Source organism: Mus caroli, unplaced genomic scaffold, assembly GCF_978045245.1.
Source record: "Mus caroli unplaced genomic scaffold, Mus_caroli_1 scaffold_9, whole genome shotgun sequence".
NCBI lineage: Eukaryota > Metazoa > Chordata > Mammalia > Rodentia > Muridae > Mus > Mus caroli.
Window position 1 is genome coordinate 107,925,771 of NW_028227264.1, and position 24,764 is coordinate 107,950,534.

Here is a 24,764-nt window from a genome sequence, read left to right on the forward strand (position 1 = left end):
TGGCTGTGGATCTCATGAGGCACACACATCAGCTTCACTTGGGGCTGACGGTAGATCCCAAACAGTTCCCCGTTCAGTAAGCATCGCATCGATTGATGGGCATTGATAATTTGCATCTCTGACTTGTTCCCCCAGTAATACAGTTGTACTCCGGGGATGTCCTTGGAGATCTAATCACATTATTTAAACCACCCGAGACTAGAGCGATCCCTAGGGAGGAGCCCTAGATACAAAAGCTGAGGGCAGAGTATGTGGAGTCAGGGGTAAAGTCCTGACCTGCACAAGCAGCATTTACTCAAGTCTACAGAAGGAGCTGAGAACTCAATGAAGGGAAACAAAGCTAAGCTTTGAAGTAAACTTAGGTTGTAGATGCCTGGAAAGCAGCAAGAGAGGTTTGTAGCCAGCTCGCTCGCTGGTCCTCTCTAAGCTTCCCTTGGAGAAGTGGGGACAGCAGATGGTAGTGGCCAAAGGAATATCGTCTGGATTCATGACCAAAGGAACCTGTTAGCAATGAGAAGCTTGTAGCGGTTCCTAGGTTAGAAGGTCCTTTCCTCATGTTTGAATGAGTCTTCAGGAGTCGCTGCCTGGCAGGGGCTGTTAGCGCTTCTTATGAATGAATGTTAGACACAGTACGTTCTCCACTGATACATTTTTTTTACTTTTGCCAGATAACCTTAACAGGGAAAGGTTAATTCCTTTGGTGATATATTCTGATTTTGCTCATACAGTCAGTGTCAGAGTTTTGCTCTGATATGCCACCAAAGAGGAGGTGAATAAAGAAAGGCCTTCTGTCTGTCCTAATTGCTTAGCAGATTAGCTAGGCGCGAATGCCAGGAATTTGGAGCCTTCTGTTCACTGAAACCTTTGTTCTCCTCACTGGCCGTCTGATTCCTGAGCCACTCGTAGCCTTTGAGCACCTGAAACATAGAAGAGTCTGGAATGGAGCCATACTGTAACTGTAAAACAAACACCAGTTTTCTACGAAACAATGGTAATGATGAATTGATAGTAGAGTTTTAAAAATTCTATTTAATATTTTACAATTTATAACACTAAAATATCTTATATATTGAGTTAAGTAAAATATGTTGTTAAGGGTAATTTTTCTCCCCCCCCCCCACCTTTTTTTGTTTCTTTGTTTGTTTTTGAGATGGTCTTGCTATGTAGCTGATTCGAGTGCCTTGGACATTGTTGTGTAGACCAGGCTGACCTCAACTCATAGAGATGTGCCCACTTCTGCCTTCTGAGTGCTGGGACTAAAGGCACTCAGAAGTCACTACAGTTTGCTGCTGCTGCTGTTACTGCTGTTACTTACTGCTGTTTCTCTTCCTCCTCTTTCTCTTTCTCTTTCCTCCTCCTCCTATTCCTCCTCCTCCTCCTTCTCTTCCTTCTTTCTCTCCTCTTCTATTACTACAAATGTGGCTACTAAAACATTTAAGATTATATGTATGACCTCCCTCCTACCCCCCCCCCCTTCCCTTGGGCATGCAGCAATTTTGTCCGGGGCCCCTTGCATGCTTGCTAAGCACATGTGTACTGCTGAGCTATAAGCCCATTGCCTTGGTTATTTGCTTCTACTAAACCCCAGTGATTTAGAGACAGGAAAGCCATAGTAGCTATATACAGCTTTTGATACTTTGACGAGAGACAGAAAACATTATGTGGAAGGCAAAAGGCAGTCTGCATAGTGACATGCACAGCGTCATAAACAGTTAACAAAGATCAGTCATCTTGTCAGAAGTGACTGGCATATATCTTTCATTTTATTTTAGTTTTTGGAGACAGGGTTTCTCTATGTAGTCCTAGCTATCCTGGAAGTTGCTCTGTAGACCAGGCTGGCCTCGAACTCAGAGATCCTCCTGCCTGTGTCCCTGGGTGCTGGAATGAAAGTCGTGAACCACCTCTCGGCAGCACATACATTTTAAAGATACGGTGGCAGAGAATCTTCTGTAAGTGTCAGCTATAAAAGTTACTTTCCTGGACAGGGTAAGCAGGGGAAAGACACCCAGAGGCCCACCAGTTGTGTGGCCCACATCCAGGGGACTGCCAGCATGTGGCCTGCCAGCCAGGTAGCCCACTAGCCACAGGAGCCATTGTGACGTGCAAGTATGTGGTGGAGAGATGGAAGAGACGTAGAAGAGGTAAGGTCTGGGCATTATGAAGAAAGGTGGAACTAGAGACTTGAGGATCGAGAGGAACAGTCAGTTGTGAGTAGCCTGCCTTGCCACCTTGAGGCCATGGTGAAGACCTAGTAAATGTCCCTGGCTCATATTACCACAACAGGCCATCCAGATGTCTCTGGTCTGGGATGCCACCAGGGACCATGTTTATGTCCTAGGGCTGTGCAGAGCTGGCTCTGCCCCGTGCGCCTGCACCTTGCATCTGGGTAGCACAGTAGAGCTGGCCCTGGTGGCAGGGGTGTGAGCGAGCTGGCCTCAAGGGTGTAAGAGCGGGAGAGCTGGCCCTGACACTCATCTGCTGTGCAGTGGCACTGTTGAGGGAGAGGACACACTCTCCACTCCATGCCCCACCCCACTGCCCGCTACCTGTGGCAGGTGGGCGAGCTGGCCCCAGGTCGTGAGAGCCCGAGAGTTGGTTCTGCCTCTCACTGGCTGAAACACTCAGGAGAGGGTGCCCTGCACCTTGCCTGGGTAGCACAGTAGGGCTGGCTCTGGTGGCATGGGTGCGGATGAGCTGGCAAGGGTGTGATCATGGCAAAGCTGGCGCTACCCCTTGCCAGTTGCAGCACTGAGTGAGCTAGCAGGGGAGGTGCCGAAGAGCTCATTCTGGTGGTGCAGGTAGAGGAGAGCTGGTCCGCTGACCAACTCAGCCACTACCCAGGCCCAAATCCAGAGCTCTGAGTTGTTCTACCCCCAAATCTACTCCATCTATGAACTCCTGGAGCAGATGAAGAGGCTGGTCTTACTGATCTAAAGCGGCAGGATCTCCATGACACAGGGCAACAACAGGATATCCGAGAGGAGACCTGATGAAGATCCAGTATTGCTAGTTAGTATAGCAGAAGCCAGAGGCCTCAAATCAAACCAGTGACCCATTGCAATGAATGTTTACAAGTATAAAGACCGGTGGACAAAAGAGTATACTGTGGGACACACTGGCACACTACAGCTTCCACAGGGAGATGGTTGTTGTTTTATTTGTTTTTATTTTTTATTTTGGGGGGAGGTAGCAAGGGCAAAGGGAAAATATGAAGAGCCGGGGAGGTGAGTGGGATTGGGTGCATCATGTGAAATTCACAAAGAATCAATAAACAGTTAAAATAATATAAAACAACAAAAATGTGACTTTTCTTAGCCTGGGTGGGGTAACATATGGTTTTAATCCTTCCGTTCAGGAGGCAGAGGCAGGCAGATTTCTGTGAGTTGGAGGCCACTTTGGACTTCATAATGAATTCCAGGCCAGCTAGACCTATACAGTGTGATATTGTTTCAAAAAAACAAACAACAACAAAACCCCAAATCTATCTACCTTCCTTCCTTCCTTCCTTCCTTCCTTCCTTCCTTCCTTCCTTCCTTCCTTCCTTCCTTCCTTCCTTCCTTCCTTCCTTCCTTCCTTCCTGGAGAGAAAGCTAACAGTTTGTTACACAGTGTATACATATTATATAAATATAATGATATGGCCCTCATTTTTGCTAACTGAAGAAAGAGAGTAAATGTTCCGTCCTAGTGCAGATCCATGCTTCTCAAACTATGGAGTTACTTCTAGGTAGGAGTGGGTACACTTGCCTAAGGCACTCAAGTTGTGGTGCCATGGCCCAGGTCTTAGTCTCCTGGCCTGTTACTGTCTGAATACCCTTAGTGCTGTGGGGCTCTGTCAGTACTGCGCTTTTGCAAACCAGGGTTGTAATCTTAGGTATGTACACATTCCCTAAAATCAGAAGCACGGCTGCGGGGCCAGGGGAGCTGTTCAGATGGAGCCTGTCCTGAGGGTCCAGCTTCTCACTTACACTCCTCAGCTCTTGTCCAGAAGTGATTTGAATTGACAGGACGTGGGGTATAGATCAAAACAAAACAAAACAAAACAAAAACAAAAAATAAAACAAAACAAAACAAAAAACCAAAAAACCCCTAGGCTCACTAGATAGCATAAAGTAAATATAACTGAGTTTTACATCCCAGGCACCTAATTTTGATTTCCTCCCTTGGAAAATGGGGCTAACCTCTGTCTGTGTCTTGATGCGTGTGTTAGTATGGGGGATGGCGCTGACAGTAATGTTAGACGCCAGGATTCTTGCTGAGTGTGGTTGTCACCATGCAGGATTCCCTGTTTTGTGACTGAGGAAACCATATCTGGCACTCAGGCCTGTGAGCTCCTGTGCCCATGGGGTTTACCCTCTACAACTTGGACTGTCTTTTAGTCCATGAGGGTCCTCCTTCATCATCCTTAAATCACAGAGGAAGACTAACTGCAAACGAAACCATTACAACACAACACAACACAACACAATTTACTACAAAGGATAGCAAGTAAGAGGTGAAAAAAAAAACCATTTAGAGAAAGAGAGAAACGTTTGCCCAAGGTCATTCTACTGGGGTGAGGTAGGAAAGAAAACCAAATTAGACATTTTGGTTGAGAGCATAGCCACTAAGGCCTGAGCCATCTCTGCTGCCCTAGATTAGAGTTTTTGGTCTTACGGTCAAGGACATGACTTGACCACCTCTACCTGAGATTATTCACCTATAAACTGTAGAGAATAGCTTTCGTGGAGGGAGCGGTTAATGTGTCCACTCAACCCACAGACGATGACGGGAGTGATGACAGTTAAAGTATTAGATACTTAACGACAGCACATCCATCAAATGTGTCCATATACTTTAAAAATTAATGGAGCTTTGCACTGTGAAAATCTCTTGGGTGTGTATGCCTGTGTGTGTACATATGCATACTTATATTCATGTGGGTACATATACACACATACATATACACATGAAGCAGGATCAGAGGATAACCCGAGTCATTCCCGGGGCACCTATTTTTCCCCCCTAATTTAAACAGAGGTTGTTTTGTTTTGTTCTGGCCTAGAAATCACAAACTACCATAGGCTGGCCAGCCATTGAACCCAGGATCATCCTCACACAGACATAGGTACAGGAAACCCACCAATGCAATTAGAATAAAAACAAATAACTCATTTTTAAAAGGCTTGAGTGGTTCCTGGTATAAATATACATTTTGCATCACCTTTTCTTTGGCATCCTTGCGAAAGTTTTCCTCCATCTTTCTTCCACTCAACCTTCCATGTGTTTCGCCATGGTCTCTATGCGCTTCAGATTATAGAATGATGTGTGTAATAGAGGTCTCTGAGGAGACAGACATTAGTCAGTGGTCACGAGCTGGATGCAGGCTATGGAAGGGTAAGTATAGTGCTGAACCTCTCAGCGGGCAGTTCCTGACGTACCATCAGGTAGAAACTCAAGAGTCTCTGGCCTCATCTCAAAGCTACTTCTTTTAGCAAACTTCCCAGGCACTGCTGATGCACATTGCAGTTAAGAACTGGGGCCGGCTTTTACGCACGTCTGCAACAGAGGGAGGGATTCTGACCTTGTGAGCAAGAGAGGTACTGTTGGTGGTGATGGTTGCGTGTGTGACGTCATCGTTGTTACGTTCTGCCCACATTGCTCAGTCCCGGTACAGTTCCTTCTCTGCGTGCTGCCTCTGAGCATGTCTGTTGCTCGTTTCTGTCCTGTCACCATCAGTGTGTAACGTAGCCTCGTGATTGCTTTCGTTCCCGGCCTAGTGTGTTGAGTTCATCTGGGAAGGGCCATACCGACCTTTGTCTGTGTGGAAAAAGCATCAGGTGACTTACTTAGCTGTTTCCTTCATTTTATTTTCCCTGGAGTAAAACTGTCAGGGTTATTTTAAAAAATAATACCCTTTTTTTTTTAATGCTGTGTCTGGGGTGTGTTTAGCTGCCGTTATATCTCCTAAACTAATAACGTGGAGCCCCGCACTAAGTAGAGCAGGCAATGTATTGTTCTAAGTGTTTTCTTTTTATTATAATTTCTCGCAGCCTTGTGTAATAAAATAATGTCAACTAGTGAAGCTTCCGACCACGGCTTATTTCCTACTCTCCTGCCTTTCATCTCCTTTTAAACAATTTGTAAAACTGCTTTAGGGGTCTAGGGGAGCATGTGGTCTTTTAAACACAAATATTTTTCTTTTGTTAAGAAGCCAGGAAGAAAATGTGAACAGGATGGACCACAGACAACATCTTTTCTGAATACAGCAAAAATAATTTTTCAAAAGTTAATTGCATGTTTTATCATGGATAGACGTTTTATTAATGTGGTTTTTCAGCAATGGAGTTCTAGTTGCATAAGAATGCAATAAATATTCTGAGGAGTCGCAGATAAAAATGTGCACAGTTGTGAAATAGCCTGCTGGGAATATTTGCTGTTAAAACGTTGAGATCTTATTCAGGGATTATTGGCTGTTTGGGACTTTGTGTGCGCTGGTAGCCTTTCTCCTGTGTCATGTCTGTACAATTGTAGGTTTAGCTACTGACATGGAGACAGTCATGGGGACATGACCCAGGCAGTGTTTTTAAGAACATGAGCAAATACAGCCAGTTGTGACTATATATGTGGCTTTTGTTTTGTTTTGTTTTGTTTTGTGTTTTGCATTCCACATTTGCTTATTTTAATCAGTCTAAAATATCCCTCCATAACATATGACTTTTTTAATGCTTCATGATATGTGATTTGTTTTTTTAATTTTAAGCTTAAATTTTTTTAAGTGATGGCAGAGAGTCAGGAGACACAATAAGCTGTTTTATAAAACTATTCACTTTGAGATACTTAGTAAATTGAATGTAAAAAAAAATTAGGTATTAAACATAGCCACCTTCCCACATTTCCTTTAAGGAATGACTGGCCTTGTCTCGTAACATGTATACATTCTGCAGCAGGAATCTACCTGTGTTTTGAAGACTGCTCACCTCATTTAGTCTGGAGATAGTGTAGCAGGTACGGGTAGGTGATGGGCATCTGCATGTAAACAGGCTTTTATTATAGCATGCGAAGTTAAAAAAAAAAGCATTTCTGTCTTTGGTTGTCTGCTAGGAAAATAAATAGCCCTGTTACTCATTAAAAAAGAAAAACTGGAAGGATTTCAAGTATTTAGTTTCCTATTACAGTTAGATGAAAAGATAGCTCTCCAGATTGAACTTTTCCTCATGCTTAATGAGGGTATGCATTAATAACTCTGCTTAATTCTGATTTAATTTCTTTTAAAGACTCAATTAAGGACAATTAATTCTTGTTTATGTTGAATATATCATGAAGGTTAGAAGGGCCGTGCAGGAAGCTTTGGGTACCTGGGAGTTGTAGGTTTTCTTCACCGTCCACTGAGAATTCTTCCATGGGGCTGGAGATATGGCTTGGCAGGAGAGCATTCTCTGCAAGGGCAAGGCGCCCGCCCGCAGGGTTGCATTCCCCAGCCCCCAGCCCCCAATCCTGATGGCTTCTTATGTATTCAGGAAAAGTGCCAAATAATTAGACCAAGGGTAAGAATTGTTTGTGGGATGCCCATTTTCCTGCCTCATTCCTCTCTCCTTCCTATACTTTGAACTTGGGCATCACCTCATGTTTGATGAAGGATAGCTCTTTCATTTTCCTCCCTACCCCCACATACCCCCAAACCACCTTCTCCTTTATTTCAAAAATACCAGGTTCTCCGAGGGTCAGTTCTAGCACTGAGGTTCCTGCCTGATCTCTTTGCTACTTTCTTAAATGTTGGTGGTGTTTTGTTATCTGTTTCTCTTTTAAAGCATCCTGTTCTGATCCTCCTGATTCAAGCTGCGTAGTATTTCTTGGGATTTTAGCCCCCTCCATAGCTGCAGTTAACTATGTGAATGATCATAAGTGTCTTCAGGTTTTCACTGAGGTACAATTAGCACCCAGCAACCTGCGCTCACCTGAGGTGCACTTTGAGTAGTTTTAGCACATAAATCCATAAAGCTATCAGTACAGTTGAGATATTTAAAAGACAGCCCCTCTAAGGTTCTCCTGAGTTCTTTTGCAGCATCTCCTTGCCCTGCCCCGCCAACCTTCTGATTGGCTACAATACCTTACTTCGTAGTTTCCAAAATTTTACATGAATACAATTATGCATATCCACATTGTATTTCCTCCACCCCCAAGTGTGGCTTCCCTTTAACACATTTGAGATTAATCCATGTTGCCTATATGAAAGATGTAGCTAGCCCCTGGTCTGTGGGTGTTGTGGGAAATACAGTCAGCCATCACAACACCCAGTTACCCAGTAGAATTAAAGCTCTTAAAGCTTATAGTTAACCAATCAGATTTATGTATCAATAAAATCACAATTTACAATATGCCAATACAATAATTTCAGAGCCAATTGATAATGATAAAAGCTTTATCCCATTTATTTTAACCTTATGATAACCATAACTGTGACTGGTTCAAGCCACGCTGGTTCATGTCCGCCTCCATCCTTCTTCCCCTCTCCCTTCTACATTCTCGTCTCTCTGCAACTCTTCACTCTGCCTCCCCTTTCCCTGTCCAATCACAGGCCTCCTCTGTACTAATGTAATTGAACAGGGAACATCCTGTGACATGTGGTTTCTAGGATAATTATAAATGCTAGCTACACAAAATGTGTAGCCTGACATAAAGTTGAAACAGTATGACAGTATGAGGGTGGGTGGGTGAGTGTTTGAAGCTTGGTCACACAATCTTGAAGATGGACTTTGTAGATAATACGATGCTAAACGCCTAGGCGTGGCTGCATGATGGCAGGTGGCTTTCCTCTCAGCCTTGGAGTATGTCCTCAGGTTGCATATGCTGGTCAGCACCGTAGACTACTGGAGACTCTGGCCTGCCCCACAAACTCCGCCGACTTCCTGGGTCTTCCTGGACTCTCACTTTCATAACTTATATTCTGAGCTGTTTTCTTGTGCCCGTTAGTGATGAGAGGTAAGAGTAGGCCCAAGGTTGGGTGGCACTGAGGATTGCCAGGTAGAACTACTGTAGTTCAGGGTCTGCTTAAAAATGGAGATTTTTAATGTCATTTCTTACTAAACTGGAGATTGTCTAAAGATCTGATTCATATACCCTCCTACAAAGGCGTGGTTTTGGTTCCCTGTCCTTGGACACGTAAGAATCGGAGGCAAAGAAATGTGGTGGATTTGGAAAGGTCTGGGACCAGCTTGCCCCCTGCAGGCTCAGAATCAACCATCCCACAGAAGAGTCAGAAAGAAAAAATTTAAAAATTTTTTAAAAATGTAAAAAATAGATCTGATTCATAGTTTATCAAACATCTGGACAACTCAGCGGAAAACTAATAAAAGGCACTGTGACTTTGATATCAAATTATTTCTGCTTCCATAACTTTTTCCCTCAGAGTCCATCACCCGGCACCACAGCAAGCTGAAGGAGAGTTTCTGGACAGAAGGCAAAACAACCCCTAGTGGAGCACTCCTCTTCCCCTGGGGGGCTGAAACACTCAGTGTTTGAGCTGCTCTCCAACAAGGAAAGCCAGCGCTGCAGACCTTTGGCCACGTGGAAAAGAGTAACACATGGCTTTTGTATAGGGGACAGAAGAGCTGTCTCCTGAGCCATTGTCTTAGAACTGATGTGAAAAGTGCCTCTGCAGAAGCATTGCACCTGCTCCTTTTAAAAGCATGCCAGCTATATTCTGCTCAGTTATCCTCAGCTGCAGCAGTACTAATAGTCACATAGCCTTGGGGTTGCTTAATCCGTATTATCTCCTTCTTTTGGTGCAATAGTATTTGTATTGGAGATAAATCTCAAGTGTAATCATATGTAGTCAGACATTTGTGTTAAGCGCATGGATACCAGCCAGCATTGCTGGGAGATGGCCACTTATTTGGGATACTATGTCTCTTAATTGAAGAACCAGAGGATTTGTAAGCTTCAGCCCAGCCCAGCCCAGCCCAGACTATAACATGAAACTCTGTCTCAAAACAACAAACAAAAATCCTCAAATGATAAACATTTAAGGAGTTTGAAATTGCAACAATTAAAAAAAAAAAAAAAAAAAAAAGACCGACAAACAAAAGCAAAAACCAACAAAACAAAAAGCCCACACCTATCTTGTTTCCTGGTAGATAACTGGTTCTCAAGAGCGGAGTAGTAAAGTTTTTTAAGGCACTGCAGTGCTAGATATGTGATGTAGTCCCTTCCCATTCTTCCCCACCCACCTTCTGTGTATCTTTTGGCTGAAGGTGGAGAAGTGACTTAAAGTACTATGTCTTGGGAGACAGATAAGGCCAGCACGAGAAGTGTGTCTCCAGCCATCAGTACGTGTTCTTAGTTCAAATTTTGTATGATTTGTTGCTTTCCTGGTGTGTGGAAAAACCTAAGTGTGAAAACTTACGCTGGAGTAGTGTGCGTTGTTTGGAAGGAGCTTCTTTGTCAAGTCCTAGATCCAAACCCTGTGTGTGTAAGCCAGGCTTCTGTCCCTCCCTAACTAACGTAAATCCGCCCAGGAATGCATAGTGCCCCTGCCAAAGGTCTCCAGCTGGTGATTGATAGGAAGATCTGTGGCCAAACATGCATTCGTTTCAAAGACGTTTCAGGCATAGGTTAATACAAGAGGTTGGAAAATTAAGTAACTTCATGATCCACCGTGTGTTTTCATCCGTCGGACGACTGAACTCTTTCCAAGGATCTTTTGAAAGGATGGGCACCCTCGGAGGCTGTGATCCGAAGCCTTTTCACTGATCGCCGTTGGAAGCTGTTCGTTAATGAGCTCAAGTTCTCACCCTCACTTTGTAGTCTGTAGTGCAAGGTACATTTAGCCAATGAGACTCTTTGAATCGGTAAATTAAATATTTAAATATTCTACGTCTACTATGGAAAGACTTTCAGGGTCTTTACAGCGGTTGTAAGCTTAACTGCTTTCATGCTTTCTTTCATTTTGTTGATGCAAAGTGAACATAATGTAGAATTTGCCGTTCGGACTATACCATTCGGGCATTGAGCACGCATGCGTGATGTACAGCTACCATATTGTCTGTCTGCAGAACCTTTTCACATTTTTCAAACGGAAACTGGGGATCCATGAACTCAAGAATTTTGTGGTTTTGGGGGGCTCCCAGCCCCACTCTCTGGCAGTCACTATTCCTCTGTGGATGGGATTTTCCAGGGTGCTTCTCGCACAAGTGGCACAAGTCCACTGTCTGATCCTCTATTTCTGACTTGTTTCATTTAGCACAGTGTCTTCTACGGTTGTACCTATGGTGACATGCCAGGATTTTCCTTCTTAATTAAAGCTTTACGTCTTCGATGGTTTGTGTTACGGTTCACCCATGCCATCCATGGGTGGGTGAGCACAGGGTTGCTTCCATTTCCTTCCTTTTATAGCACACGCGGTAAATACTGATCATGTTGTTATCTTCCGTGATCCTATAGGAGGTGCCAGGGAGTTGGATGGTAGGAACAGTACCATTCTTTGTTGTTGTTTTCAGCATCTGTTTTGATGCCTGGCCTATATATGGGAAGAGTTTAATTTTCCGGCCTGATAAGGTAGCTCCATTCACAGGGTCTGAACTAAAACATGGAAGACTATATGATCTAGCACCAGATCTAGGCTTTTGAGGTAGAGCTTAGAATACAAGTTTTGTACTATTATTCCTTTAACAAGTTTTCTATCTTAGCTTTCAGTTCGCTTTTCTTTCAGACTGTGGATAGTGTTTGTATTTCGGCATTAATACTTTGTATTGGGGCTCACAAATTGTTTTTCTTCCTTCGAACACACTCATTGTAAGTTGTAAGTTGGATGTTTGCATAATCACAATGAATGCATGCAGTGTATTAGTGGCCTCTGGAGCGCCTAATTGGAAGAGCTCACACTTTCTGCACACGATCTTAGCCAAAAGGCCGAGAATCGATTGGACTCACACTTTCTGAACATTTTGACTACTCTTTGAGTTTACATGACAGCTTGGTATGGACTTGGGTGAAAATACAATAGAAAAGAGTGAATATTGATCATTCTTAACATAATGAGTTAACCCATCAGTGTTAACCAGAGAAATAATTGAAGTGGGAAGGCTTCCCATTGCTTTGTGGAACAAGGACATTTTTAAAGTTTAATTGATTGACTTCCAGTTGAGAAAGAAGGTTCAGCTAGAGCCAGGAATATTTACCAACTGTGCCTGTAAAAACATTCCTTTCTTCCCCCGATGCTCACTGAGTCTTCTGTTTCCCAAGTGACATTATTAGAGCCCTTAGTCATAGGGAAATTTAGAAGGACACTGAAAACATGAATAGCTGAGTCTCCTTTCAGTTTTACCAAATTCCCTCTTGTTATGATAATATAAATGTGGAGGGATTTCTGAAACTGTAGAGAATTGTCTTAGTTAGGGTTTTACAGCTGCAAACAGACACCATGACCAAGGCAACTCTTATAAGGAAAACATTTAATTGGGGCTGGCTTACAGGTTCAGAGGTTCAGTCCATTATCACCAAGATGGGAACATGGCAGCATCCAGGCGGGCATGGTGCAGAGGAGCACTGGCTGCTCTTTCAGAGGAGCTGGTGTTTGGTTTTCAGCACACACATCATGGCTCACAACCGTCTGTTCTTCCAACTCCAAGGGATCCAGTGTCCTCTTCTGCACCAAGCACACATGGAGTGAACAGACATACATGCAGGCAAAACATCCATAGATACAAGTTTTTAAAGTCTCATAAAAAGTTTCTAGCATGGCATGGGAAGGGGTCATCCACGTTGGTAGGACTTTGGGTCTGCCTGGCCAAGTTAAAGTCTACTGCCTCTGGACATACATGTACGGCTGCTGGTTGGGTGCACCCAGATTGGTGTTCACTTGCCACTTGGTAAATGTAGTTCCTGACAAAGCAAAAATGCCTGAGATCACAGGCTCAGGAGACTTTTTTTCTAATACATATTGAAATAACAAATTTGTTTGACCATTACCTGAAGCTGTATTGCATCATGTCCATGTTCATTAGTGTAGCCCTCAGGTGGGCCATCTAATCTCTAAGCATAAGCTCTTCCCTTTGCTTTCCCAGTGGTGCAATATGGCTTTGTGATGGACAAGAACCATTAGAGACACTTACTGAACATGCTGTGGTGGACGCGCCAGAAAGTGACACCTGATTGGTTAAACTCTCTTTATCAAGCGGTTGCGGGGAAGTTGCTGGAAGAGCTGCTGTGTTGTGCGTGGACTTTAACCCCTGGTTTCTTGCATAACTCCCTTCTTTCCCCCGTTCTTGCAGGTGGCTCAGTCCAGCAATCCTTTGGCTTGATCCTTGGGAAGAACACACTGTTCCTACAAGGAGGGTATAGTTGCCTGGACTGAGAAGGGGCGGGGCGGGGTCCTCACTGCTCCTCCAGCTGCTGACCCTTCTTCCCCTGTGCTGTGGGGACTTGAGATGTTTTGGCTCCTCGTCCTTTTTTTCTCTAAGTCCTGGACACATAGTGTCCTCTGTTTTCAGTTGGTACATGCGTTCACTTCACTTTCCCTGCTCTGGTATGTTAGCTGTTCATCTGTTCCTTAAGTGCTTTTTACATTAAGCTGCCGTCTCATCCCGCCTACGGTTTGTGTAGTGACATCATATGTTCTAAGACGTCTTCACTCTGGTTATCTTATTACTAAACCTGTTTATTTTCCTCAGTGTAACTTGAGGTTCCATGCAGAGAGCCCCTTGGCTGTTTTTGTCCCCATTGGCTAACAGTGCCTCTTAGACAGTGACTTGAGAGGAGGATGTGGACTTCAGGCTGTGGTGGTTTACAAAGGCTTTCGTAATGGCAATTCCATTTGAATGTCATCAAACCTGTAGTTATGTAAAATGATGCTCCTGGTGTTGAAGAGCCAGGCTTAGGAGGCTGAAGGAGCTCCATAAGGTTTATGGGGGACAGAGCATGGATCCAGTTCAACCTGGAGATATCTATATCTATAGATAGAGGTATATATCTATATTTATATACACACACATATATGTATGTATGTGTATATATATATATATGTATATAATGTTGCTAAAATCTGTGTTAACTTGCTGAAGAGTCTTTAGCTAGAAACGCCCTTTTTGGTTTTTTTTTCTAACAAACAAAAAAAGTAAGATGACCTTGCAAGACAAGGGAGCATTTTCTGTCAGAGATGACCACAGAGGAGCGAGACTTTTACAGCCACTGAGAGACTTGCATGAAGCCAAGAGGGAGTGAGCTGCAACTTGTTCTTCAAAAGTGTGAGGCTTCAGGGGCATTTATATACGTGATCGTAGCCTTCACGTAGCTCCAGCTGCGTTTATGGTGTGTGTGTGTGTGTGTGTGTGTGTGTATGTGTGTGTGTGTGTGTATGTAACCGTGTGTGGTATGGATGTGCACACGTGGGTGGAGGCCAGAGAAGAACCTCAGTTGTCCTTCATTCTCAGGCACAGTCCTCCTGGCCTCTGGAGGCAGGGTCCTGTCCCGGGACCTGGAGCTTGCTAACTAGGCTAGGCCAACCATCCACCCCCAGGGAACCTTTCTCCACTGGTCCAGTCTTGGGGTTACAAGTGAGTCCTGTCACACCCGGCTTTTCTACGGGGCTTCTGGGGACCCTCATCTTTGCATGTCAGCACTTTGCAGACTGACTCACCCTCCCCACCCACCCTCTGGCAGACTTTTGATCATAAGATAAGGCACATTAGTTAACATTTCATTGAGTTTTGCTCTATTCCCAGTGTCATTTCAGTGTGTGCCATATCTGCCTGTTCTCAGTTTACTATCACCCGTGGCCCAGACATCTTTCCACAGTCTCCTTGGGTGCACTGTTTACTGATAGTGATGTGTTCTTAGTAATAGATCTTTAGGAAAATTGTAAATTATTTTATCCCAGTACTGTAAAATATATTCACACAAACCTGCCGATACACAACAGTCAGCCAACATGACTGTAAACTGGATGAGGCTCCTGCTGACATCACAGGACAGGCTGTTTATTTACAGTGAACTTAAGAGCTAAATAGAGGAGCCTAATGGTAAAAACCACATTGCAGTAAACACACAGGCTCACGGCTGTTGATTATCAGTATCTGCTTTATTTCTTTTAGATTTGTTTTTATCTTACATGGATGTGTGTTTTGCCTGCAATTATGTCTCTGCACCACATGTGTGCAGGGCCCCCAGAGGCCAGAAGTCAGTACCGAGTCTCCTGGAACTGGTTGTTACAGACAGTTACCGTATGGGTCCTAGGAACCGAACCCAGGTCCCCTGGAAAAGCAGCAGTGCTCGGAAGCACGGAACCGTTTCCAGCCCCATCTCCTGTATACACATTCTGTGTGTTTGTGAGTCTGGGCAGTAACAGGTGAGGCCTATGCTACAGTGTCTCCGTGATCGCTGTCCCACCGCTGTGGGAACCAGTGCCATCACAGGGAGACAGAACCCTTTGCCTCTACGAAAACACATTTTTAAAAATGTCCTGTATGATAAGGTGGAAGTTAAATAAATGAAAATTTATAAACTCCATTTTTTTTTTTTTTTTTTTAATTTTGAGGCAAGGTTTCTAAGTTGCCCAGGTTGATGTGGAGTAAACCTTGAACTTGGGATCCTCCTGCCTCAGCCTCTCAAATAAAATACGTAGGACCAGTGTGAGCTAACAGACCCAGCCCAAAGGTCCTTTGCTGTGTGACACTGTCATTCTGTGTATTTACTGCTTTGGTTCAAAGGGCCCATGTCAATCAACTGAAAGTTCTCTGTGGCTGGATAGAAACTGCATAGCTTCTTTATCCTTAGAATCAGACTGGGACCCCTACCTTCATTTTCTATTTCATGGTGATTTGGGAGAGGGGCCTTTTTTCTTTTTTCTTTTTTTGTTTTTAAAAACTTGGTGCTTAGAGTAAACTGATTTTTTTTTTTAGAAAAGAATTTATTTATTTATTTTATGTATAGGAGTACACTGTAGCTGTCTTCAGACACCCCAGAAGAGGGCATCAGATCCCATTGCAGATGGTTGTGAGCCACCATGTGGTTGCTGGGGACCTGTGGAAGAGCAGCCAATATGCTGAACCGCCGAGCCCTCTCTCCAGCCCGAGTATCTGATTTTTTAAACAGAACTGCCATAAGTTAGTGAGTTGGGATTTGAATTTGTTTCCCACAAAATATTTGCGAAGTCTAGGAACTAGTGTACCTTTGTGCCCAGATTGAGAGCTTCCATCTTTTATTTCAGAACTCGGAACCCTGGGACAAGTAGACTTGTCTGTTTATAATCTTAGGGAACTTTAAGTTTTATTTTTGAGGCCACACACCATTTTCTTTCGTTTAATGGGTGTGTGTGTGTGTATGTGTGTGTGTGTATATGTTTAAAGTGAAAATGAAAACACCAATAAGCTTAACTTTGTTTATAATTTTTCTGCCCTCCTTCTTCTTTCCTTTCTCCCTCCCCTCTTCTTCCATCAGCCTCTCCCTTCCCACTCCTCCTCTTCTGTCTTTAACCTTAAGTAATGGGATTTTTTTTTAACGTTTCTGAAGAAAGGAATTATTTAACTACTGGTTATTTGATAAAGGCAACAGAAAAGCAAGTGAGGGATGAAGATAGGCAGTGTGTTAACCAGTGTCCCATTTAAGTCTCCCATTGAGGGACCTTAAATGGCAGGGAACACTTCTGAACACTAAGGGAAGGTATGTAAATGAATACTTCGTGGTTGTAATTGTTAGGCATATAATTTGATCTGAACTGTGTAATGCGAAAGGCATATGATTATCATTCTTTAAAAGGCTTTTGCAAAGAATGCTTTGCAAGAGTATTTCCCAAGAAATGTTAAAATTAAGGCAGAATTAACTTCCTTTCTGAAGCTATTCTGTTATTCTCTCTCTCTCTCTCTCTCTCTCTCTCTCTCTCTTTTAGTGTAAAAGTCTTATTTTGTTCTTCTGACACATCAGGAACTCTGGGTCTTTTGAAGACAAACTAAAACCCAACGATAATGGGAATCTGGCAATCTAGACAAATCTTAAATTTCAGTTCCAAAAAGGAGCATCCACATAATGAGCCTGTTTGCGTCAACGGAATGTTTCCTTTCTAAATGAATGTTGTTTTAATGTCTGGCTTGACACGTGTGAGCTGGTGAGCAGTGCTGTTGCCTCCCGTTTGCTTCAGGCTGAATTGAGTGTGGGAGAAGGAAGGACGACCAAGTAATCTGCTGCTCAGCCTGGGACCAGTACACGGTCTCCGATGATTAGGTGCCCACTGTAGATGGTTGGGTACCTGCTGTCGATGGTTGGGTACCCACAGTGTAGGCCCTGGTTTCCTTTAACTATGTCAAATGATGCTTTCCCCTGATGGTTGAGGACCACAGGAAAGCACCTATGCCTGTCTCTTACTTCCTCTGCCTCTTTCCTTTCCTCTGTCTTTTGCCTTTTTAGATTTGACACACACATGTAGATGAACCTTGCTCTGAGCTTATGCAGGATGGTTCCTGGATATCTAGGGTTTGGAAATAGATATGATGTGTAAATTCTGTGTTTTAGGACCACCTCTTGTTGGGGAGATGCAGTTTTATATAACTGGCTTGCTCAAACAGCAGAACTAGCTGCCTTCAAACCATATTCTAGGGCTGGGTGTGTGACTCATCAATCTGGGTTCCATCCTCAGTGTCAAAACCCTACCAAAAAAAAATTCTAGTGGACTCCTGGCAATTATAGGCTCTGTGAACGGTGGACAGGCTTTTAAATGGCTCTCCTTTCGTTGGTGGATCATTTGTGTGTGTGTGTGTGTGTGTGTGTGTGTGTGTGTGTGTGTGTGCATATGTATCTCTGTGTGTGTGTGTGTGTGTGTATTTGATCAGGAGATTTTCTTGCTCTCTAATGAGCTGTGGCATGGAGCCAATAAACAATCAAGGCTTTTGTTGCACCCTACATTTCTGGGTATTTTCATACCTTTTTTGAATATTGTTTTGTGTCAATCTGCAGAAAACCAAACCAGAATATCAAAGGATGAAGTACTGTAGTGTAAAAGGATCTACCCCACCTCCACACCCCCCCCCTTGCCTTACCCCCTCTTGCTTGCCTTTGTCTTTCTCCTCCTCCTGGATTTTCTTGAGCAAGCGCTGTATGCAGACCCTTTACCAAGGCATTAGTGGGCCAAACATAAACAATGGTCACGTTCTTAATTATAGTAGAGAAGACCACGTCATCATGTAGATTGTAGATTGATTCTGGTGTAATTTATTTAGCAAGAACTAACATTAAGGCCATTTTCTTGGGCCCTACAGAAATATGACGCACCCCATGCAGTTACTAACGTTAGTCTCACAGGAAGAACTTCTCTTAGCTTTTTCTTTCTCTTCAACCCCACCCCCAGTGTGGAAATAACTTTACATCACTATCAGCTCTGCAGTGGCTAATGAAAGATAAAATATTCACGTGCTAGGACAGGGCTCTAGTAACAGCCCTGTTACTGTAGTCATTGTAGACTCAATTGTGGGACCCCAGATTTGTATGCCTTAAGTACAGATAGGGGGCAGAGGGTGGAAAGAAAGAAAATATGAATCCCAAAGATGTACATACTTAGTGACAAGACCCCGCCAGCTTCAGGGAGGCCTCCACAAGGCAAGGAGAGAGGCCCCGGGAGAAGGTACACCTAGCACTTTCATTTTGGACTTGTAGCCTCCAGAGCTGCAAGAAAAGAAATGTCTGTGGTTGACTTCATACCTGTGGTATTTTGTTTTGGCGGCACTGGCAAACAATTGCGTATGTTCTGTTATGCTCGTGGTTGGTAAAGCAGCATCTCCTATTAAAAATGTCTACAACCACCAAACCTCAGTATTTAGTTGTTCGTGAGGGGTCCTACTGTAGCCTAAGCCGCTGTCCAACCTGCTGCTTTGTAGCCCACGCTGGCCTCCAACTCATGGCCTCCTGCTTTTTCTTCTGCAGTGTTCTGGTTACAGGTATGGGAGCCTTGCTTGGTAGGCTGTTTTAGTTCTGAATTTTTTTTCCCATATTGTATATAGGTTTGGAGAATGACAGCAGATTTCAAGAGTCATGCATTTTCTTGGTATTTTTTTCCTTCCTTATGTAACTGTGTGTTGAGGTTTTAAGTGATGGTTATCTTACACCATAGCTACCATGCTTTTCTTCACAGTTTACATAATGGCATATTATATAAAATGCCTGCGGGACTTGGGACTCTGCTGAAGCTGGGAAGAAGCCTGGTCTCCTAAAGCAGTAAATACAGTCTAGGAGTTAAGTACTGGTTCCGGCAAGGTGGATCTGCATTTAAGTCCCAGTCCCATTGCTTATTAGTGATGTGACTTGGCCTGCTGTGTAGCTCCTTCCAAGTCTGAACAGAAGGGTAATCAATGCCTCCACACAGGGCGGCTGTGATTGAGAGTTAACGCCCTGAAAGCGCTCTCGAGCAGTGTGCTGCGTGCAGGCGACAGAACAGACTCTTCGTTGTTAACGCTTTTCCCCATATTTGAGCTAATTTGAATAGCGTCTCTCTAAAAATCTTTTTCTTTGAATATTAGTTAAGGCTTCCAAGTCCACGACTGTGTGCTCGCCGATCGCATAGCTCTCAACCCTCATCAAATGGTTGCTCAGACAGAGACTCAGACCAGAGAAGAGAATGTGGAGGGTTCAGCTCTAAATAGGACACACAAGGTCTAGGGTCATGGAGGAAAGATTATGAACCGGAGGACAGCAGAGGACATTTGCAAATCAGCCTTCCGGACAGGACAGGGCAATTGCACACTTGACCTGACAGCCGCTGTGGCTTCGTCCTCCAGGCCTACCAGTTCAAGTCAGTCATGATTTGAATGTGGATAGATAGGGGACGGGACTCACAAAGTGCCTCAAGGTATTGATAGTTCACTGCTGAGGGAAGGAGAGTGCGTGTTCTTCAGATGGGGACCCTGAGAAGCTTCCCTGTTCCCACGTATGACCCAAATCCACGTGCATACGGACAGCACCGAGAATACATGACACTGGACCAGAAAAGTCTTGGTGGGAATATAGGAGGAGTTGAAAGAGGAGGGATTCGAGGTGGGTTTGGTCAAAAACCCATTATATTCCTGGATGAGATTCTCAAACAATAAAAAGATGTATCGCTTAATTTGCCTTGCTTAAGAATGAAAGCTGCAAGCCAGCATGGTGGCGCGTGCCTTTAATCCTAGCACTCGGGAGGCAGAGAGGCAGGCAGATTTCTGAGTTCGAGGCCAGCCTGGTCTACAAAGTGAGTTCCAGAACAGCCAGGGCTATACAGAGAAACTCTCTCTCGAAAAACCAAAAAAAAAAAAAGAATGAAGGCTGTAGAGAAAGTTTAATGTTACCTGGTGAGGGTAAACTGATGACTCAGCATTAAATAATAGACATAGAGAATGTTAGACTGGATATTCTAGTTCCTTTTTCACTTCCCTTAGGATTTGGTTCCTGATAGCGTAGTAGGACACACAGTTTAGTTCTTTCTGATCTCAGGTTCTCAGATGGCCCTGCAGACACAGCACTCATCAAAATCCCCACTTCTAGGAGTTCTCCCAAGGGTTCACTCTCCTCTAGAGTCAGAGGGGTAAGTATCCAAAGAAGTGCTAGCTAGAGAGGCAGATGCTCTGTGGTTATGTTCTTGGTCTCAGCATGGTTCAAGGCCTGGGAGAAGATTCAGCAAATGCAGTCCAGTCTTTGCATCAGCTGGAGGGGGGATGAGAGAGAAGAGAGGATTTAGAACCCATTTTCTTTTCCCGTTATGATAAAAGACTGTGAAAAAAGCAACTTCGGGAAGCAAGGGTTTATTTGGCCCACAATTCTGCCTTGGTTGGGAAGTCACAGTGGTTGGAGCTTGAAAGAACTGGTCACAATACATCCTCCGTTGAGAGCAGAGAACAGTGAATTAATACATGCGTGCTGGTGCTCAGCTCAGCTTTCTCCACTCTGAAACAGTCCCGGATCTCCAGCGTAGGGAATGGTGCCACCCACAGTGTGCGGGTCTCTCCACTGATGAAAATAGCTCCCCAAACCCAACCTAATCTTCAACTCCTTGATTCTAGATTATGTGACGTAGTTTACAATGTGAAACTATCACAAGGACTGCACATGTAAGTGAGTGAGGGGACCTTCCCTCATGGGGACAGGACAACTGTAAAGTATCAGTAGGTTATTTTAATTGTGATATTGTTCCTTCGTTTATTTCATATCGCTGACATACCATACCCATTGGGCTGTACCCTCTCTGGTAAATGTGAGTTTGCATTCTAAGCCAGTTGTGGTTTGTTTTAAACTAAGTAGGAGCACGTATTAGGATGAGTGATTGCTTTGATGGGGTCCCACTTATTTTCAGATGAATATGTGGGGGGACAGCAAGAAGAGAGTTCAAACAAGAGTAAAGCTTCTCCAGAGTGAAGGGAGAAAAGCTGAGGAGAGACAGCATAGACACCAAACCGAAGGGCAGACACTGTGCTTGCCCACAGAGTCCCCTTCCTGTAACCATTTCCTGGGTAATATGTACCAAATGATGGTGTTCTCTCAAAAATTCTGCCCAGAGGAGTCAGAAGCTGTTTGGATTTGTTTCCAGAAGCATGCGTGTGATTGCAGGGTGATTGCTAAGCTCCCTCGGATTCTGAGCTGTCATTCCTTCTGCCCAAGTATGTATACAAATCACTCTGCCAGTGGGTTTTCCGATGTTTTTGAATCCTCAGCAAAACATACGGGCTTGCAGAAACCTCAGCATGCGGTCCTCAGGCTGATGGTTAACCTTCTCTGTCTCCACCCCATGGGCAATTCTTAGCTCATTCCCGAAGTGTGCTCACAGTCCCTGTGACAGCTTCAAACTGTAAACTACTTCACACAATCTAGAATCAAGGAGTTGGAGATGACGGTGGATTGGGGTTGCATCTGTGGTGAGTTATTTTCATAGTGGGGAGACCTGCACACTGAGGGCAGCACCATTCCCTACGCTGTAGATCCAGGACTGTTTCAGAGTGGAGAAAGCTGAGCTGAGCACCAGTATGCATGCATTAACTCACTGTTCTCTGCTGTTGACTGCAGATGTAATGTGACCAGTTTTTTCCCCCCAAACATTTTTACCCAAAGTGGCAAGACTAGACTTAACTTAAAGTTTCAGGACTTCCGAAGTCAATTGTAAGCTACAGCTTGACTTAGCTCTTCTAAGGTGACCACTGTATTCAACCAGTGTGTTGGAGTGTGGTGTTGCAGGGACCGCACTGACCACTTCCACTTTGAGAAGTGTGACCACGGGGAGTGCCCTTTCTGCGTGCACGTGCTGTGTGTGAGAGGCTGCAGGTCTGTGTGTCCAGAGAGTCTTCGGTGAGATTGCCTAGGGTAAATACTGAAGAAGGTTCAGAAGGAAATTGCTTTGTACACAAGGTTTTGACTTTGTGTTTTGAGGCCCAAGGAAAGACTTAATTAGGCAAACATTTTATATTAAAGTCATTTATTTTTTATGCTAATATCTTGAGAAATACTAAATGAGGGACTATTCATTTATTTCAATTTTTATTTATTAGATTCTTGTTTCTTTAGGTATTGCTGAGTAGAGACTCAAGGACCCTAATCATCCTTGGGTCAGTTCTCTACCTTTAGGAACATTAAATTCTTTTTGACTGAGTGGGGTTAGAAATCACTAAGGGAGGACTTGTCAGTGTGTAAACACCTGAGCTGGGTCTGTGGCGTGCTCTCTACTCTTTCCCTGTTGGGAGGGGGGAATCTCAAGGCTAGTCCTGGGGACATAATGAGACCTTGTGAGAGAGGGTCAAACTGTTGAAAATTAAGAAATGGAAAAATTATTAAACGCTTTTAGGTTCATGTGCAGATACTATCTGTGTGCATGTGTGGAGGTCAGAAGCCCGGGCTGGGATGGAAGTCTTCTTCTGCCACTCTTCTTATTTTTTGAGACAGCTTTCATGGTTTTCAGCTGAACCTAGAGTTCCTTGATTTTGGTTGGAACGTCCAGAAAGCTCAGAAGAACCTCCAACTCCACACTGCACTCTACACACACACACACACACACACAGACAGACACAGACTCTTTGTCTCTCTGTCTCTCTGTCTCTGTCTCACACACACAGTCACACCCCCCCGCGCCCCAAGCCCAGAATTGAGGGTATAGATAAATGCCTGCATACGGGGCTTTTATGTGGGTGCTGGGAACCTGAACTCAGGCTCTTGTGCTTGTACAATAGGCACAGAATCTGCTGAGTCATCACTCTTAGAGTCGGGTTTTACATTTTACATTGGAAACCATAGGATACGCTTTCATTCAGTGAATTAATATGACGTTCCTGCTCTGTGAAGAACTGGACGTTGGACTTGTGACTAGCAGAAGAGTAAAGGGGTGATTTCCTGTTGAAATGTGTCGAACACAAGTCTAGAAGTTGAAATACAGGAGCAGGATTGTTGTTAGCATGCTTCTGTGGACATCAGTGTTCTTTGAGTTACAGCACACTCAGTGTGATGTTGATGGAGTGCTGTGGACCAGTTACACTGAGTGTTCCCTGGGTGCATCATTGTGAGGGTGTCGGGGAGGTAACTGGTGCTGTTTCCATTTAATAGATGAGAAAAACTGGTGCCAGTTGGCTAGGTGACATATCCAGTCTACTAGGACATTCACATTAGCTGTTAGTGTCTAGATTTCATCACTGGAATAGCCAAAGAAAGGCTGTGTGTGCTGGACTGTGTGGATATGGTCATGTTGAGAGCTAAATGCACCTTTAGGTTCTTTGCTCTCTGTGATGGCCTTGAGTCTACTGCTTTGAAAGTGCATCCATCCTCGTAGAAGTCTGGTGTTGACTTTCCACTGTGAGTGTTTAAAGCTGTCAGAGATAGACGTGGGGAGTGACTCCTGCAGATGGCATGCTCGCCTCCTGTTTCTTCCTAAGCTGTCTCCTTCCTTATGGCGGCACCTACTGTGCTTCCTTCTCTGCCTGTGTGATTCACATTGAGGAATTTTGGGGTTGGAAAATACCCAGGCTCACTTACCTCCAATCTGGAAAGCACTGAGACAAGTCTGTTAGGTTGGAATGCTTGCCGTGGGTACTAACGTGCAGCGTATGAAGTCTGTAACACTGAAGAAGAGGTTTCACTAAAATCAGCACTGTTCTAGAATCACGACTGTGTTTAGTAACTTAGAAATGCCGGTGGGGTAGAAGTCAGATGTTGCTGGAAGACACCGTTAACAAAAGCATGCTCAGATATAATTGCATACTTAATGTCCTGCCTGTTGAGACTTGCTTCTGAGTAACTTGTCTGAACAGTGAAAAGATAGGCACTGACCTCCCTCCACATTCCAAAACATAAGAAGGCAGTCGGGGCCTGGTAGTGCATGTCTGTGATAACCAGCCATTGGGAGGCCGAAGCAGGAGGCTTGTTAATTCAAGGCTAGCTTGGGCTACAAAGCAAGATCCTGTCTCAAAAATGAGCAGACAATAAACACACAAATAAATAGCAAGCTTGCTGAAAATATGAATATGAACCATTTTCAAAGGAAAATTGCACTCCTAGCACTAATGTAATTTTAATTAGTAACAGCTCATTAGAAATACTATAAATCACTGTCATTGAAGTCTTACGGGACGTCTCCCTGTCTCAGACCTTCAGGACTTCTTTGGAAATTCTTCCACATTTTTATTTAATTCATCCTCAGTTTTCCAGGATGGCAGCCTTCCTCTGTTTCTGTTCATCGCAGAAGGGTCTGTCATGGCAGACCCTAGCAACTACTGCTGGAGCCCTCGGCTCTGTGTGCCTGGATAGTCTGAGTTCATCAGTTTTGATCAGTCTCAAGAGCTTTCGAACAAGGTGTTTCACCTT

The 24,764-nt window shown here is 44.0% G+C and overlaps 1 protein-coding gene and 1 non-coding gene across 2 annotated transcripts in view; both read left to right on the top strand.

Annotated features, from left to right (window-relative positions):
* Positions 1 to 24,764, top strand: part of Pawr (pro-apoptotic WT1 regulator) — an 85,082-nt gene that overhangs the window by 25,312 nt on the left and 35,006 nt on the right. The gene's annotated exons all lie outside the window — the stretch shown is intronic.
* On the top strand, positions 9,098 to 9,231 carry LOC115032207 (small nucleolar RNA SNORA38). The gene has a single exon (XR_003837863.1). It is a non-coding gene; the product is annotated as a small nucleolar RNA SNORA38 (small nucleolar RNA).